The sequence below is a fragment of the Polypterus senegalus genome, chromosome 3, assembly GCF_016835505.1.
Source record: "Polypterus senegalus isolate Bchr_013 chromosome 3, ASM1683550v1, whole genome shotgun sequence".
Taxonomy (NCBI): Eukaryota; Metazoa; Chordata; class Cladistia; order Polypteriformes; family Polypteridae; genus Polypterus; species Polypterus senegalus.
In genome coordinates, this window is record NC_053156.1 from 301,442,821 (window position 1) to 301,456,719 (window position 13,899).

Below are 13,899 nucleotides of genomic sequence, written 5' to 3' on the forward strand. Positions count from 1 at the left end.
ACACATGGAAGCCCACCTGGAGTTTGCATAAAGGTACCTAGAGCACTCTCAGTCTTCCTTTGGTCTGATGAAACCAAGGTTAGCATCATGTCTGGAGAACACCAGGCACTACTCATCATCTCAAGGGACTACAGATGATTGAAGTAAAGCTGAACGGAGCAAAGTGAAGAGATACCCTTAATGAAAACCTGCTCAACGTGTTTTGGACTTCAGACTTGGAGGAGGTTCACATTCCAACAGGACAATGACCTAAAGAACAAACCAATGACAGCACAGGAGTGGCTTTGGGTTACCTTTGTGGATGTTCTTGAGTGGCCCAGCCAGAGCTTGGACTTGAACCTAATAAAATATCTCCTGAGACACCTGAAGAGAACTGTCCATGGATGGTCTTCATGCAGTCTGACAGATCTTAAGAGGATATGCAGAGAAGAACGGCAGAAAAACTCCCAAAAGTGTGTAAAACTTGTCACATCAAACACAAGAAAACTGCAGTCCTGGGTTGGCTGCAAAGAGGCTTCAATTAAGTACTGAGTGAAGGGTCTGAACACCTATGATAAAGTGACATTTCAGCTTTTTTGCTTTTAATAAATACAGAAAAATCTTTATAATGCTGTTTTTGATTTGTCATTCTGAAAAATGGAGGGTTGCTTGATGTGAGAAAAAATTAATTTCAATGATTTTAGCACAAGCCTGCAACAGAACAGAATTAGAAATTAGTGAAGGGGTCTGAGATTTTTCTTAATGAACTGGAAAATAAAATCAAAATGTCTTTGTGAAATAAAAACTAGAGTAAAACTATACTGAATTTCTCACTAAGATCAGAAGTAACAAATAGTTAAAAACTAGTGTTAAAAGACAAAACCCCAATCATTGTGTCATCTTCTTCTCTGTTCCTATCTCCAGACTGCCAAGGACTTACAAGACATGAAGAGTAATGTTCAGCCACACCAAATGACCCCAGGAAATGCAGTCAGCCCAGACCTATTTTACATTTACTGTACATTCAAATTGTTTCTTTGTTTCATGCTGTAAACTGGTAGGCTAATTTGTGCCATTATTTCTTCTTTCTCTTGTTACTTTAAATTTCACATTGATGACAATTCAATTTTAATGTTGCCTCAAATTCTGCAACAACTTTAAGCTATAAACTGACATCGAACTTGAATTATTCCAGGGCTAGCATCAATAATTTGGGATCCAATCATTTGCAGAACTCACTTTTAAATTTTAAGTATTATTGTTAAAATAGAGGGACTTGGTGGTGTAGTAATCAGCAGTAGCCTTCCCCTGATCTGTGCCACTGTGCTCTTTGGACCATTCAGTGCAGTGAGACTTTTTTGTCGGCTTCTCCAGATCTGTGCCTCCACACAGACCCGTCTCTAAGCTCTGCAGCCAATTCCTTCGACCTCATGGCTTGGTGTTTGCTCAACTGCTGGGCCTTCTATAGACAGGTGTGTGCATCTTTACAGATCAAATGAATTGGCCACAGAAGGACTCTGAACAACGTAGGAACATCTCAGTGAGGAGGAACAGAATGGGATGCACCTGAGCCAAACTTCAAGTGTCTGAATATTTGTGTCAAGGTAGTTTTTCAGATTTTTTTCATATTTTTAATAAATATTATGTGCAGAGTTGTGGCTCTGAAGCTAAGGAGCTGCACCGGAAATCAGAAGGTTGCCGGGTTGAATCCCGTAAAACGCCAGAAGTGACTCTTCTCTGTTGGGCCATCGATCAAGGCCCTTAACCTGCAATTTGTCTGTCCTCTGTGTGACGTTAATCTGCATCCAGCTCTGCAAGCAGCTCCTCCAACATGCAGGGAAAACCAAGGGGGTTGTTGGCAGGATTGGCACTCCAGCCTCTGTAAAAGACCTCCCACTGTTCCAGTGTGCTGCTGAGGTGTCACCCATTACATGGTGTGGACGAAAGTCGAGACAATAGCAGGCAGATACCAATAAAAAGTAAAAAAGCAATGTCTTTATTCTTGGTGGCAGAAAGACTATGCATCCCCTGTCAGCCAGTTTCACTGACAGTTAGATCAGATAGCCCAAAGAAAAAAGGAGCTAAGCTCAATTTTATACCTGTTTGTTTACTAAATAAAAACAGAAAGTATGGCAGTTCACTTTGAGGTCATGCAGAGTTTGCAAGTAGCTTAAGATGACACTTCAGATCAGTATTGGAGAAGTACACGCTGTCTTTAGATAAGAGGAACTGTCGGCATATCCATAGTCCCAGGCTACCTACCCAGCTTAGGCTATGCAACTCAGCTATGGCTAATTTTGCAAGACAGTTACAGAGACAGCACTTTGCAAAACATGTACTTCCCTGTTGTTCTGCACCATCAGGGTTACAAAACTTCAATGACTATGTGGCAGTTACAATTTAAGAATCTTGTTATAGCTTACATTTCACACATAATGATCATCACACGTAAGAATTGGTTATACAATATCAAAAGCTACCTTAAAAGTTAGTTGAGTACATCCTTAAACTGTACACAAGCTTAATTCTTTCTCTATATACATGATAAACAAATCATAAGGAAATAATAAATCATATAGCTCTCTGCATTATGCTTAATGCAAATTACAGTTATTGGTATTGAGAGTTAAATACTTATAATCATTTCAGTTAATAATGTTTTTACTCTTTCTCAATGGCTTCACGTGGGTCCCAATCCAGGTGATTTTTCGTGTGGTGGGTGCAGCAACAAGTTATCAGCACCAAGCCTCTCTAATAAATTTGCAAAAATTTGTATTCTGTGGTGCTGAGTGTTGCATGATGAGGGAACAAAATGAGTTTAAATGACTTCAACACAAGGCTGCAACATAAGAAAAAGTGAACAATGTGAAGGGCGCTGTGTATTTTCTGAGTTAAAAAGAAAACAGAAATGGTTTCCTTGAGAATATAAAATAAACTAAAACTAAAAATACATTACGGAGAATAACTAAAACTGAACTGAACTGAAGTTCCAAATACGATCAGAAAATAATCTAGAAATGAAAACTACAGTCATCCTTCCAGATTCGTGAATTTGACATTCGCTGTTTCGGTTATTTATGACGTTAGGCAAGAGCAATTAAACAGGAATATTTTTCAAGCCTGCTGAATGATCACAGAAACACACAGACTGTTGTGTAAGCAAGAAATATATAAACAATGTTAAAAATAATGTGTATTACATAAAACCATGTAATATATAAATATTAGTGTTTTTTAATAGTTATTAATGTAAATGCATACTATATTGTTAATAATGAAAGTTAAATTTGGTAAAAAGGAACCAGGTGATATATACCAGCTACCTTCATTTCTCCCTTATGTATTTAGCAGATCTGGACATCTCCTTCCAGCTATTTCATGTCCAAGAGATCACTCTTGCACATACGCACCCATTACACCAAAACACACTTTCTCTGTCTCTGTCACACTTACTCGGCCGCCTCTTCCGGTAACGTGCATGGAGGTCTAGCCATCCCTAAGGCCAGGTTTATACTTCAAGTTATGCGATGCTTGCTCCAGTGGCCACTACTGCTACGTGAGCGTTTTACTGTTTATACTTGTGCGGGTACTTTACGTAAATATGGAAGATTCCACCAGGTGGCAGTGTGAGATATCATCATGGTGAGAAAACATTCTGCTTCACTGTGTTTTGAATTGCCTGAAACATCCATTAAATTCTAAGGACACCTTCCCACAATATCTCTGAAAAGGATGTTTAATGATTACATCCATCAATCCAGGGATGCGCCCATTCCAGCAAGAAACAAAATCCATGGATGGGGCATCAGCTCATCGCAAGGTGAACCCAAGCACACACACACACTGACATCATTTAAGTGTCACCAAACCTTCATGTCTTTGGAAGGAAACCGGAGCACACTGTGGAAACCCACCAGGAAAACATGAACACTCCAGGCAGGGAACACTAGCGACGTGACTCTCCACTGTGAGGCAGCAGCGCTATGGCTCTGTCACCATGCTGCCACAACAAATGTAATTATTATCAGTATTGATTATTTAAATGAAGTTAAAGAATTATCTGTAAAATGTAACATACATACTTTAATGCATTTCATCATGAAAATTATGTCAAGTAGAAATATAAGGATTTTGTGCAGAGAGCTTGAATATCATAAATGTGATGTGTTCTATGTGGCGATTGCTGCTGTCAGGTCGAGAGGAAGCCCCAGCAGCAGGTAGCGATTACAACTGAGTCGGTTTTAAGATGATGTTTACGACGGTCTAAATAAAGTAAACTATGAAGTTAAAGTGGACATTTCAAGATTATAGCTAAAGTTTCCACTTTAATCACAAAATAGATCTTTCCACCATGTCCTTAATTTTTTTCTCTTTGGTTTAAATATGCCACCATACATTCTGATGTTGTTGTGCAGGTGCAAAAAACTAAACAGATGGTGCAGTAGATGGTATGTGATACTTTTAAAATGTATCATGTCATTACATTTTAGCTAAAATATACACCATGAATGCTTTTGTATGTCAGCATTTTGCTTCACCACATTGAATCATTCATCAAACATCGAAGCAGGCACATCGATCCCGGAGGATCCTCAAATCAGCTTTCTGTCACGTGTAGATAGTAAACAGAGAGTCTGATGTCACATTCTGACTTTTCTCATACTGCGTGCCCCCGACTTTTTGCTGGTATTATATCTCATGCACACATTAATTTCTGAGGACCTGCTCAGAGGACGCGTCAAATAAACACTGGTTAACGTGTGGCAGCCATGATGTGTGTGTGTGAGCGTGAAGTATAAATGAGCCCTAATGGCTTGATCACTCACTTCTCGATTTCAATGGTGCCGCTTAATCAGTGACTTAAAAAAATGAAACAAAAAAAAAACCTAAAAGCAAAAATATCTCACTGTGACGTCTTAGCACAGTTAGGTGGGTCCAAGTATTATTCACAGCTTTTTACATTCACCAGGGGCTCAAACCGTTAACCTTTGTGAATGTGAAAGGGTGAGTGAATTTTAAAAAGACAACACTATGAAAGCCTTGTTAGTCACAGTTATTCTTTTGTCTTTCTGTAACTGTCTTCAGATTGTCAAGGCTCATTTCCAAAACAAGGCCAACCTTTTCTCCTGGAAAGAATATGGCACTGTCTGGTGGCATCTCTGGTTGTTCTGCTACTGCACTAAAATGAGCACACTTAGAGTGCCCTGCAAATGTTTTAATTTCCTTCGGTGTTTGTCCATTCCTCAAGGCCAAAGGCGTCGGTGTACAGCCATCTTCAAATCATGGCATCAGGTCTCTATTGGATTGAAATCTGTTTAAAGACATTCATTGTCCTGCTGGAAGGAGAACCTTTGTCCCAGTCTCAAATCTTTTCTAATGGAGGATTGGAAGAAATATCAAAACTAGCTATGAATCTGGTGTCACTATCCAGTTTACACCCTGTGTATTCAACCCTGGTGGCCACAAATGTCAGGCTGCTTGACTGACTGGGAGAGTATTTTATTTTCAGTCCTTTACTTCAGCCCAGTTTACTACCAATGGAGGGTTTCACAAAGGCACCCTCTGGAGCTCCTAATCAACCACAGTAACTTAGGAAATTCTCAATCATAGCTTCAGTGACAGGTCATGTCATGGTGCTTTCAGTTGTTGGTATGTTTGGATAGTTAATATATGCACTTGTATGCCTCTGAAACTTGCATACCATATTGTTGACATCTGAAAGCTCTTGAAAGATTACACAAAATGCAAGGATCGCTTTATTTTCAGAGTTAGCTGGAAAGACAGAGTCACCAACATTGAGATCATTCTCTGACCTGGCATGACCTGTATTGACACAATAATTGTGCAAAATCAACTGCAATGGGATGGCCATGTTAATCAAATGCCTGACATTTAGCTCCCAAAACTCACCCTATACTCTGAGCTGTCCCCAAGGATCAGGGCCTGGTGAAGACTATTCAAGAAATTCGTGGACTTCATAAAAGCAATTTTCATTGCCTGCAGGATTTCACCCAAAAACCGGCGGTTTTTGCCAATAATTGCTCAATCTGGAGGAATCTTTCAGTAATTTTCTGCCATATCTTCAAAAGTTGAAGGAGGCAGGGGGACATAAAAGGGAGAGAAGAAAAATATTACTGGTGCCATAGATGAGAGCACCGTGGATCCACAAAATTTCCAGTGTACAAAATGCTCCAGGAAAATCTGATCTATCACGTCTGGGTCTATACAGATTGGGCCACAAGAGTTGTGACATTGGAGTCCCAAAAACCACTTCCAAAAATGTCCACTAGAGGGGGGATATACCACCAACTGCAGAACAGATCTGCCTGAAGAAACAAGGAAATCAAAGACAAATACAGTTCCAATACAGAAATCCCAAAGCAAAACACAAAGCATGGAGGTCAAAACTCCAGAGATATTAAAAGTGTACAAAGCACTTAGAAACACAAGAACTCACCAAATTCCCAGAGTGCATTTAGTGAAATGGCAGGAACTATAGTAGACCCACAAAATGTATATGATGGAGGGCAGATCCTGCTGATGTTTGGCAGGTAGCCCCAGTTCTTGGTGGACCACCCACAAAACACAGAACATAGCCAAGGCAGCAGATATACAAGATCAAATATAATGAATCATTTCACATGCTCAACAAAATTAACATTAACATAAATAAATGTCATAATAATAAACATAAAAAAGACACGAAGAACAACAGTCTGGGGGGAAACCTGCCTGAAACATGATAACGGATGGCATAAGGGTGCATTACGCCTTCTAAATGGCAAAGTTGATTCATTTTTAGCAAAGAAGGAGAAAGTAAAAATGATCTAGAAGATTACTTTTGTGCACACAAGTGAAAGTGATGGTGATACTAATAAGAAATACTGCTTACTGGTGAGGAGATCCGGTGGGGACCATGTGGTACGGTTTTGGTAGCGTTCCGGATTGGCAAATTGGAGAAGGCAAACTAGAAGAGCTGGAAGTGGATTTCTAGGAAGTAGTATTAAATGCCTGAGAAAGACACCATAGGGGTATCCTGAGTTGAAGTCTGAGTCTGAGAAGTCCTCCTAATCTTGTGTAGTCTAGAAGTTTGCTTCAGAAGTTGTTTTTTTTTTATTCCGTATCATTCTGACCTGCTGAACAAATTTGACAAAGATCAAGTCAAGTGGCTTGGCAGGATAGATTCACGGATTTATACTGAAGAGGAGAACAGGCAGTCATGCGAATGATCTGTAAATCATGTGAACGGGAAAGTGCTTTGGGGCTGGATCCGCGAGTGAACAGACATATTACAAGTGTGGAATTAGTTGTGGGCAAAGCTAGTGTACAGAGAGACATTTTGAGAAGTAAAGAGAATGGACAGCAATTAAATGTTGGGTCTCCAACTGCCCTGAAGGAATGGAAATGTGGAACTAAACGGAAAGTGATGAGATTTCTTGAACTTCCAATCCAGAAGCTCAGGTAGAGGGGGTGAGAAGATTGGTTTTATGGTCTTGTTTTAATTCACTAAAAGGATGTCTATCTTTATTCAGACTGACCCAATAAGGTGTCGGAGCTAGATTTAAAGATGAAGACCCAGAAGGGGTGGACTCAGAAGGACAGAAACTAGAAGTGAGGTCAGAGGTGGAATGACTATCAGTCATCCATTCTTCAAGGCATTAGGGAACAATGCCACCTTTTACCAGTGTCAACACTCCATTAATTTTGTCTTTTTGGCAGAGGGGCCAAAGTTTGCTAGGAGTTTGCAAAAAAGACACCTAAAAGAACCTCATACTATGAGAAACAAGATTTTCTGGTCTGATGAAACCAAGATTAAACTGTTTGGCCTCAGTTTTAAGCATCAGGCAGAAGGAGGAAACAAGGCAGAGATCATCACCTGTATAGAGCCATTTCAACAGTGAAGCATGGAGGTGACAGTTGGTCATGCTGTTGGGGAGGTTTTTTAATGGCAGGAACTGGAAGAGTACAATGAATTGAGGGAAAGCTGAATGGAATAAAGTACAGGGGTATCCTTAATTAAGACCTGCTCCAGAGTGCACTGGACCTCAGGGTCAAAGGTTCATCCTCCAACATGACAATGACTCTAACCAGAAAAATCAAAGACAACACAACAGTGTCTTAGGGACACCTCTGTGAATGTCCCTGAAGGGTTCAGTCAGAACCCAGACTTGAGGTAAAATTGAACGGAGCAAAGTTCAAAGATATCCTAAATGCAAGCTTGCTCCAGAATGCTTTTGGACCTCAGACTTGGCCAAAGGTTTACCTTCCAACAGGACAATGACCCTAAGCACAAAGCAAAGATAACACAGGAGTGTCGAAAGGTTAACTTTGTGAATGTCCTTGAGTGGCCCAGCCAGAGCTTGAACTTGAATCCACTCAAACATCTCTGGAGAGATCTGAAAAGAACTGTCTACCGGTGGTCTCCTTCTACCCTGACAGGGCATAACAAGATCTACAGAGAAGAAGGGCAGAAATTCATCAAAGTGTGTGAAGCTTGTTGTGTCAGACCAAGAAGACCCCAGGCTGTGATCACTGTCCGAGTCGCTTCAACTAAGTTCTAAGTAAAGAGTCTGGATATTTGTGTCAATGAGATGTTTCACTTTTTTTTATCTTTAAAAAAAATTACAAAATTTTCTACAGTCCTGTTTTTACTTTTTGTCATTGAATGTAGCTCGAAGAGGGAAAACATACATTTAGCTGATTTTATCACAAAGCCGCAACATAACAAAATGTATAAAAAGTGACGGATCTCACTACTTTCTGCAGGTGCAAGATAGCCACAATATCAAATCTGTATTCATTTCTTTACACTACACTCAAGTCAAACAGCTATGTTGTTTCTGTTTCATAAAAATCTTACTGAATAGACCCTAGGAATTCCATTTACGAGCCTCAAAAAAGAAAAACTTGAAATTAATGAAAGTGCCAGAGGAATGGCTTCAATTGCATTAATGACTTCATGTAACAATGACAGGATCAAAGTCAGAAATAAGAAAACACAGCATGCTTATCATAGCACAATTGCAGTTGTTTACCTCATTATGAGGTGAGTCTGACTGTCAAACATACACATCTTGTAAAGAATACAGATATTTTGCTTATTTTCCCTTTCAAATGATTTAGGATTGTGGAAGAGCTCTCATAATGCAGCAGTAATACTCACCACAGCAGCAGCAAGAGTGGCTAGCATAGCAAGGGCAGCCATGAAGTGAAGTACACGGCCAGCAAACATGGTGCTCAACTCACTCGACGAGGTCTCAGGACCTTGAACTATGATGGCATCCTCTTAAATATACATAGAAGGATTACAAAAAGAAATATGATAATCAATATACTATCTAATTTGCATCAAATAAAACATTTTAACAGTGTTTGAAATCTACTGAGTCTGCCTCTTATAGATTTCTGGAAGCCACAGAATGGGTTCTGCAAGATGCCAAACAGTCATTGGTTCATTCATGGAATTTACCAGACATTTTTGGTAACACCTGTCCTAAGATATTGTGTTCCCCTTGGCAGTAGAGTGTTGTACCGTGTGAGCCATAGATTCTAAGGTTTTTATGAAGTGCATTTTCTGTAAGATAGGCCACTGATGCAGTCAGGTGGTCAATCAGTCACATATCTGGTCATAAAACTCTTGTTTCTGTTCAGACCATTTTGTAGAGTGTTGAATTTAAGCATAAGTTTGTATTCCCATTCTCTCCGCTCCTGTTGGGTCTTGAAATTACCCATAAGCACAGTGACCCTCAGATCCTTTATGCTGTGGCCATTACTGTTAAAGTGTGCTGCCACCGGAAGATCAACGCTGTTCTGATTAATATGAAATGTATGTGAGTTCATTTGCTGGCACAGTGTCTGACCAGTTTCTCCTACATACAGTCCATACACCTTATGCACCTGATTAGGTAGACCACATTATCAGATTTGCATGTGAACGGACCATTTATTTTATGCTTCTGCTGGCAATGTGGTATAACTACCTGATCTGTCGTGTAGATATGTGCACAGGTGCCACATCTGTTCTGTAGGCAGGGAGATGTGCCACTTACTACATCAGTGGCCTATCTTACAGACAATGCACTTCAAAACAAACCTTACAGGACTTTCTCTAGTGATGGTTATCTTATCTCAACATTTTATTAGTTCATTATTCTCTTCTTTCAGGGTTAATTCATCTCAGGTGTATTCATTTTGCTAACATTTAAACAAAAAGGTTGTTAAGATGAAAGAAAAAAAATCAGTTTGCTGTCCCAATATAAGCTTAAAGTTTCTTTGTTACACCTTGCCTGATGAAGGGGCCTTAGCTGCCTCGAAAGCTTGCATTTGTAATCTATTTAGTTAGCCAATAAAAGGTGTCATTTCACCCTACTTTCTCCTGTGTTCTCCTTGGGCAGACTGCTTGGTACTGCAGGTGCCTTTACCTGGTTGTGAGTTTAGACAGGTGCAACTCACCCAATTTCACTACAGCCTTACCTGTCCTAACCAATGATGGAATCAGAATGGCTCCGTGGCCACCACCAGGGGGAGCTGCAAGGCTTCCTGAGCCCATATGGGTGGCAACGCAGCCACAACTGGAACTGCAGCCTAATTGAGGTTAATTACCACCTGAAGCACTTTCTGGGTGGAGTATAAAGGGAGCCTGCAGCCACTACTCAGGGCGCCAGAGTCGGGAGGAGGAGGACGAAACTGCCCTGGGAGAAGTGGAGGAAAGAAGAGTGGAAGTATTGGGTGAATTTGCGTTTGAGGACTGTGTAGGGCAAGTGGGACATGGCTGAAGAAAATAAAGACTTTTGTTTATTTAGCCCGTGCCTCTGGTGTCAGTCTGTGTCGGGTCGGCGCCAATATAGCACTTTTATCACAACCCCTAAAACACAATATGACTGTGTGTAATGCATTGCAGCATCCTAGCCATGGGACATCTCGTAGTTCACATACCGAGGATGAACGTGTAAAGAGACACAGGCAGTAGACTGAAGCATCAAAGCATTGCATTTTCATTTGAATAGAAAAGTGTCAAGTTGAATAAATAGTTACATTTAAAATCATAAATAAATACTATGCTATAAAATACACTTTTCTGAGCCCACTTAATCCTGAGCAGGATCATGGGAGTCTACAGCCTATCCCAGCAAGCATAGTTCCAAAAGTCTGAACAATTCCTGGACAGGTTACCAGTCCATCGCAGGATGAACACACTCAGACGTACACATGATGCATGATGTTCATTAGTTAAAACCACCATTATTTAAAAAACACTTCTCAAAGAGCATGGACTACTTGTGGCAGTAGGGGGCGTTAGTGCTCCCTTGAACCCTCAGGTACCATGCAAGATACTGGATAAAAGTCCAATATTCTTTATTATTCCTGAGCACAGTGCACCAAGCACCCTCCACACTACTCATATATTTAATTAACCACCAAATAAACTCAATAATCTCTCCTCCTCACCCAGACACTTAGCCACCCTACCTCCCAGCTCAGCTCACCGTCTGGGTTTTCCCAGAGTCCTTTTATACACGCTGACCCGGAGGTGTTCCTGCCCAATCAGTCCACAGTTCCTTATTCCTTCCGGGTCAGGGTAAACAGTCCTTTTCTTCAACCCGGGAGCACATCGTTTCTTCCTGTCACGTGACAGTGACGTACTCCCGGGTAATAGGGCACAGATGAGCCCACGAGCCCCCTTACAGCGACTCCCAGTGGCCCCCAAGATATCCAGCAGGGCTGTGTATAAATACTCCTAGGTCCATGATGCCCTGCTGGAAGTCGGGGCACGATCCTGCTGTCGGGAGAGCTCCTCCTAGCGGCCTGGGGGGGGCGGACCGGAGTATAAAGCCGGCAGTCCTCCACATACTCAATACCTACCCGGGACGCTTGGTGGTAGCCTCCCTGGCTGATGATAGTGCCTCAGTTTTCCGCAGGGCTCCATGGGAGATGGAGTCCTCCACAACCCTTTTGGGATCAGGGGTGTCCACCAGGGGGAGCTGCATGGGTCCCGGAGCCATGCTGGACAAATCTGCAGCCCCACCTTTAAGTGCAATTGGAACCAGGTAGTCAAGCACCTGGAACACTTCTGTGTAGGCTATAAAAGGGGCCAGCCACCACCAGTCAGGGGCCAGAGTCGGGAGAAGAGGACAAAGTTTCAAGAGAGAACTGGTGGTGCCAGAAGGGCATGTTTTGGTGTAGCCTTTGTGCTTTATTTGGGACTGTGTTGTGCCTGTGGGGTTCACTGAGAAGATGTACCCCACAGGTGAAGAAAAATAAACGTTTTGCGTTATTTTATATGTGCCTCTGTGTGAGTCTGTGCCGGGTCGGGCACCAGAGGGCGCTATTCTTACAGTACCTTTTGTGAAAGTGTTTATTTGATATTTGGACTTCAGTCTTCACATATTATACAGTTCATGCCAAAATTTTGTCGTTAGTAGTAAAACATGAAAAAGTTTGTCTTTTATCAATCAATCAATCAACATTTATTTATATAGCACATATTCATACAAAATAATATAGCTCAAAGTGCTTTACAAAATGAATAGAAAATTAGAAGACACAATAAAAAATAAACATAAGTCAACATTAATTAACATAGAATAAGTAAGGTCCGATGGCCAGGGTGGACAGAAAAAAACAAAAAAAAAAACTCCAAAGGCTGGAGAAAAAAATAAAATCTGTAGGGGTTCCAGACCACGAGACCACCTGACCAGTCCCCTCTGGGCAATCTACCTAACATAAGTCAAACAGTCCTCTTTGGATTTAGGGTTTTCATGGAAGGACCTGATGATGATGGTCACGTAGACTTCTGGCTTTCAGTCCATCAATGTTGGTGCATCATGATGCTTTGAGTAGGTGGAGGTGGCGCAGGTCGACAACACAAAGAAACCGGAAAAAGAAACAGAAGAGAGAGTAGGGGTTAGTACAGATTTTAGAGCCACCATGAATAGTTATTATGAAGAATTGAATATACAGAGTATCAGGATTAAATGAAGGTGAAGTTATCAGAAGGCCATGTTACAGTAATGTGTTTTCAGCAGTGTTTTAAAGTGCTCCACTGTATCAGCCTGGTGAATTCCTATTGGCAGGCTATTCCAGATTTTAAGTGCATAACAGCAGAAGGCCGCCTCACCACTTCTTTTAAATTTTGCTCTTGGAATTCTAAGCAGACACTCATTTGAAGATCTAAGGTTACGATTTGGAATATAAGGTGTCAGACACTCTGATATATAAGATGGAGCGAGATTATTTAAGGCTTTATAAACCATAAGCAGTATTATAAAGTCAATTCTGAAAGACACAGGTAACCAGTGTAGTGACATCAAAACTGGGGTGATGTGCTCGGATTTTCTTTTCCTAGTTAGGATTCTAGCAGCTGCTTTCTACACTCGTTGCAAATGATTTATGTCTTTTTTGGGTAGTCCTGAGAGGAGTGCGTTACAGTAATCTAGATGACTGAAAACAAAAGCGTGAACTAATTTCTCAACATCTTTCAATGATATAAGAGGTCTAACTTTTGCTATATCTCTTAAGTGAAAAATTGCTGTCCTGGTAATCTGATTAATATGTGATTTAAAATTCAGGTCACAGTCAACAGTTACCCCTAAATTCTAAAAAAGTAAATCTGAGTGCGGCACTAACCAGCACAGCTGCCTATGATTTTAGTCTTACTGGATGCTTGTGCAACAAGCAATTATTAATTTAACAGTTCAGATGGTGCCTTGCACCCTGTGTTGGCTGGGATTGGCTCCAGTAGACTTCCGCGACCCTGTGTTAGGATATAGCGAGATGGATGGAAAATGACTGACGGACTGACATAAGTTCATCATATGTGGGTCACCCTGGTTCCAACTTAATGATGATGATTGATCATTTAAAAAGCCTCCAATTTTTATTAGATCAAGATCAGGAATGTGAGAAATGTAAAACATAATC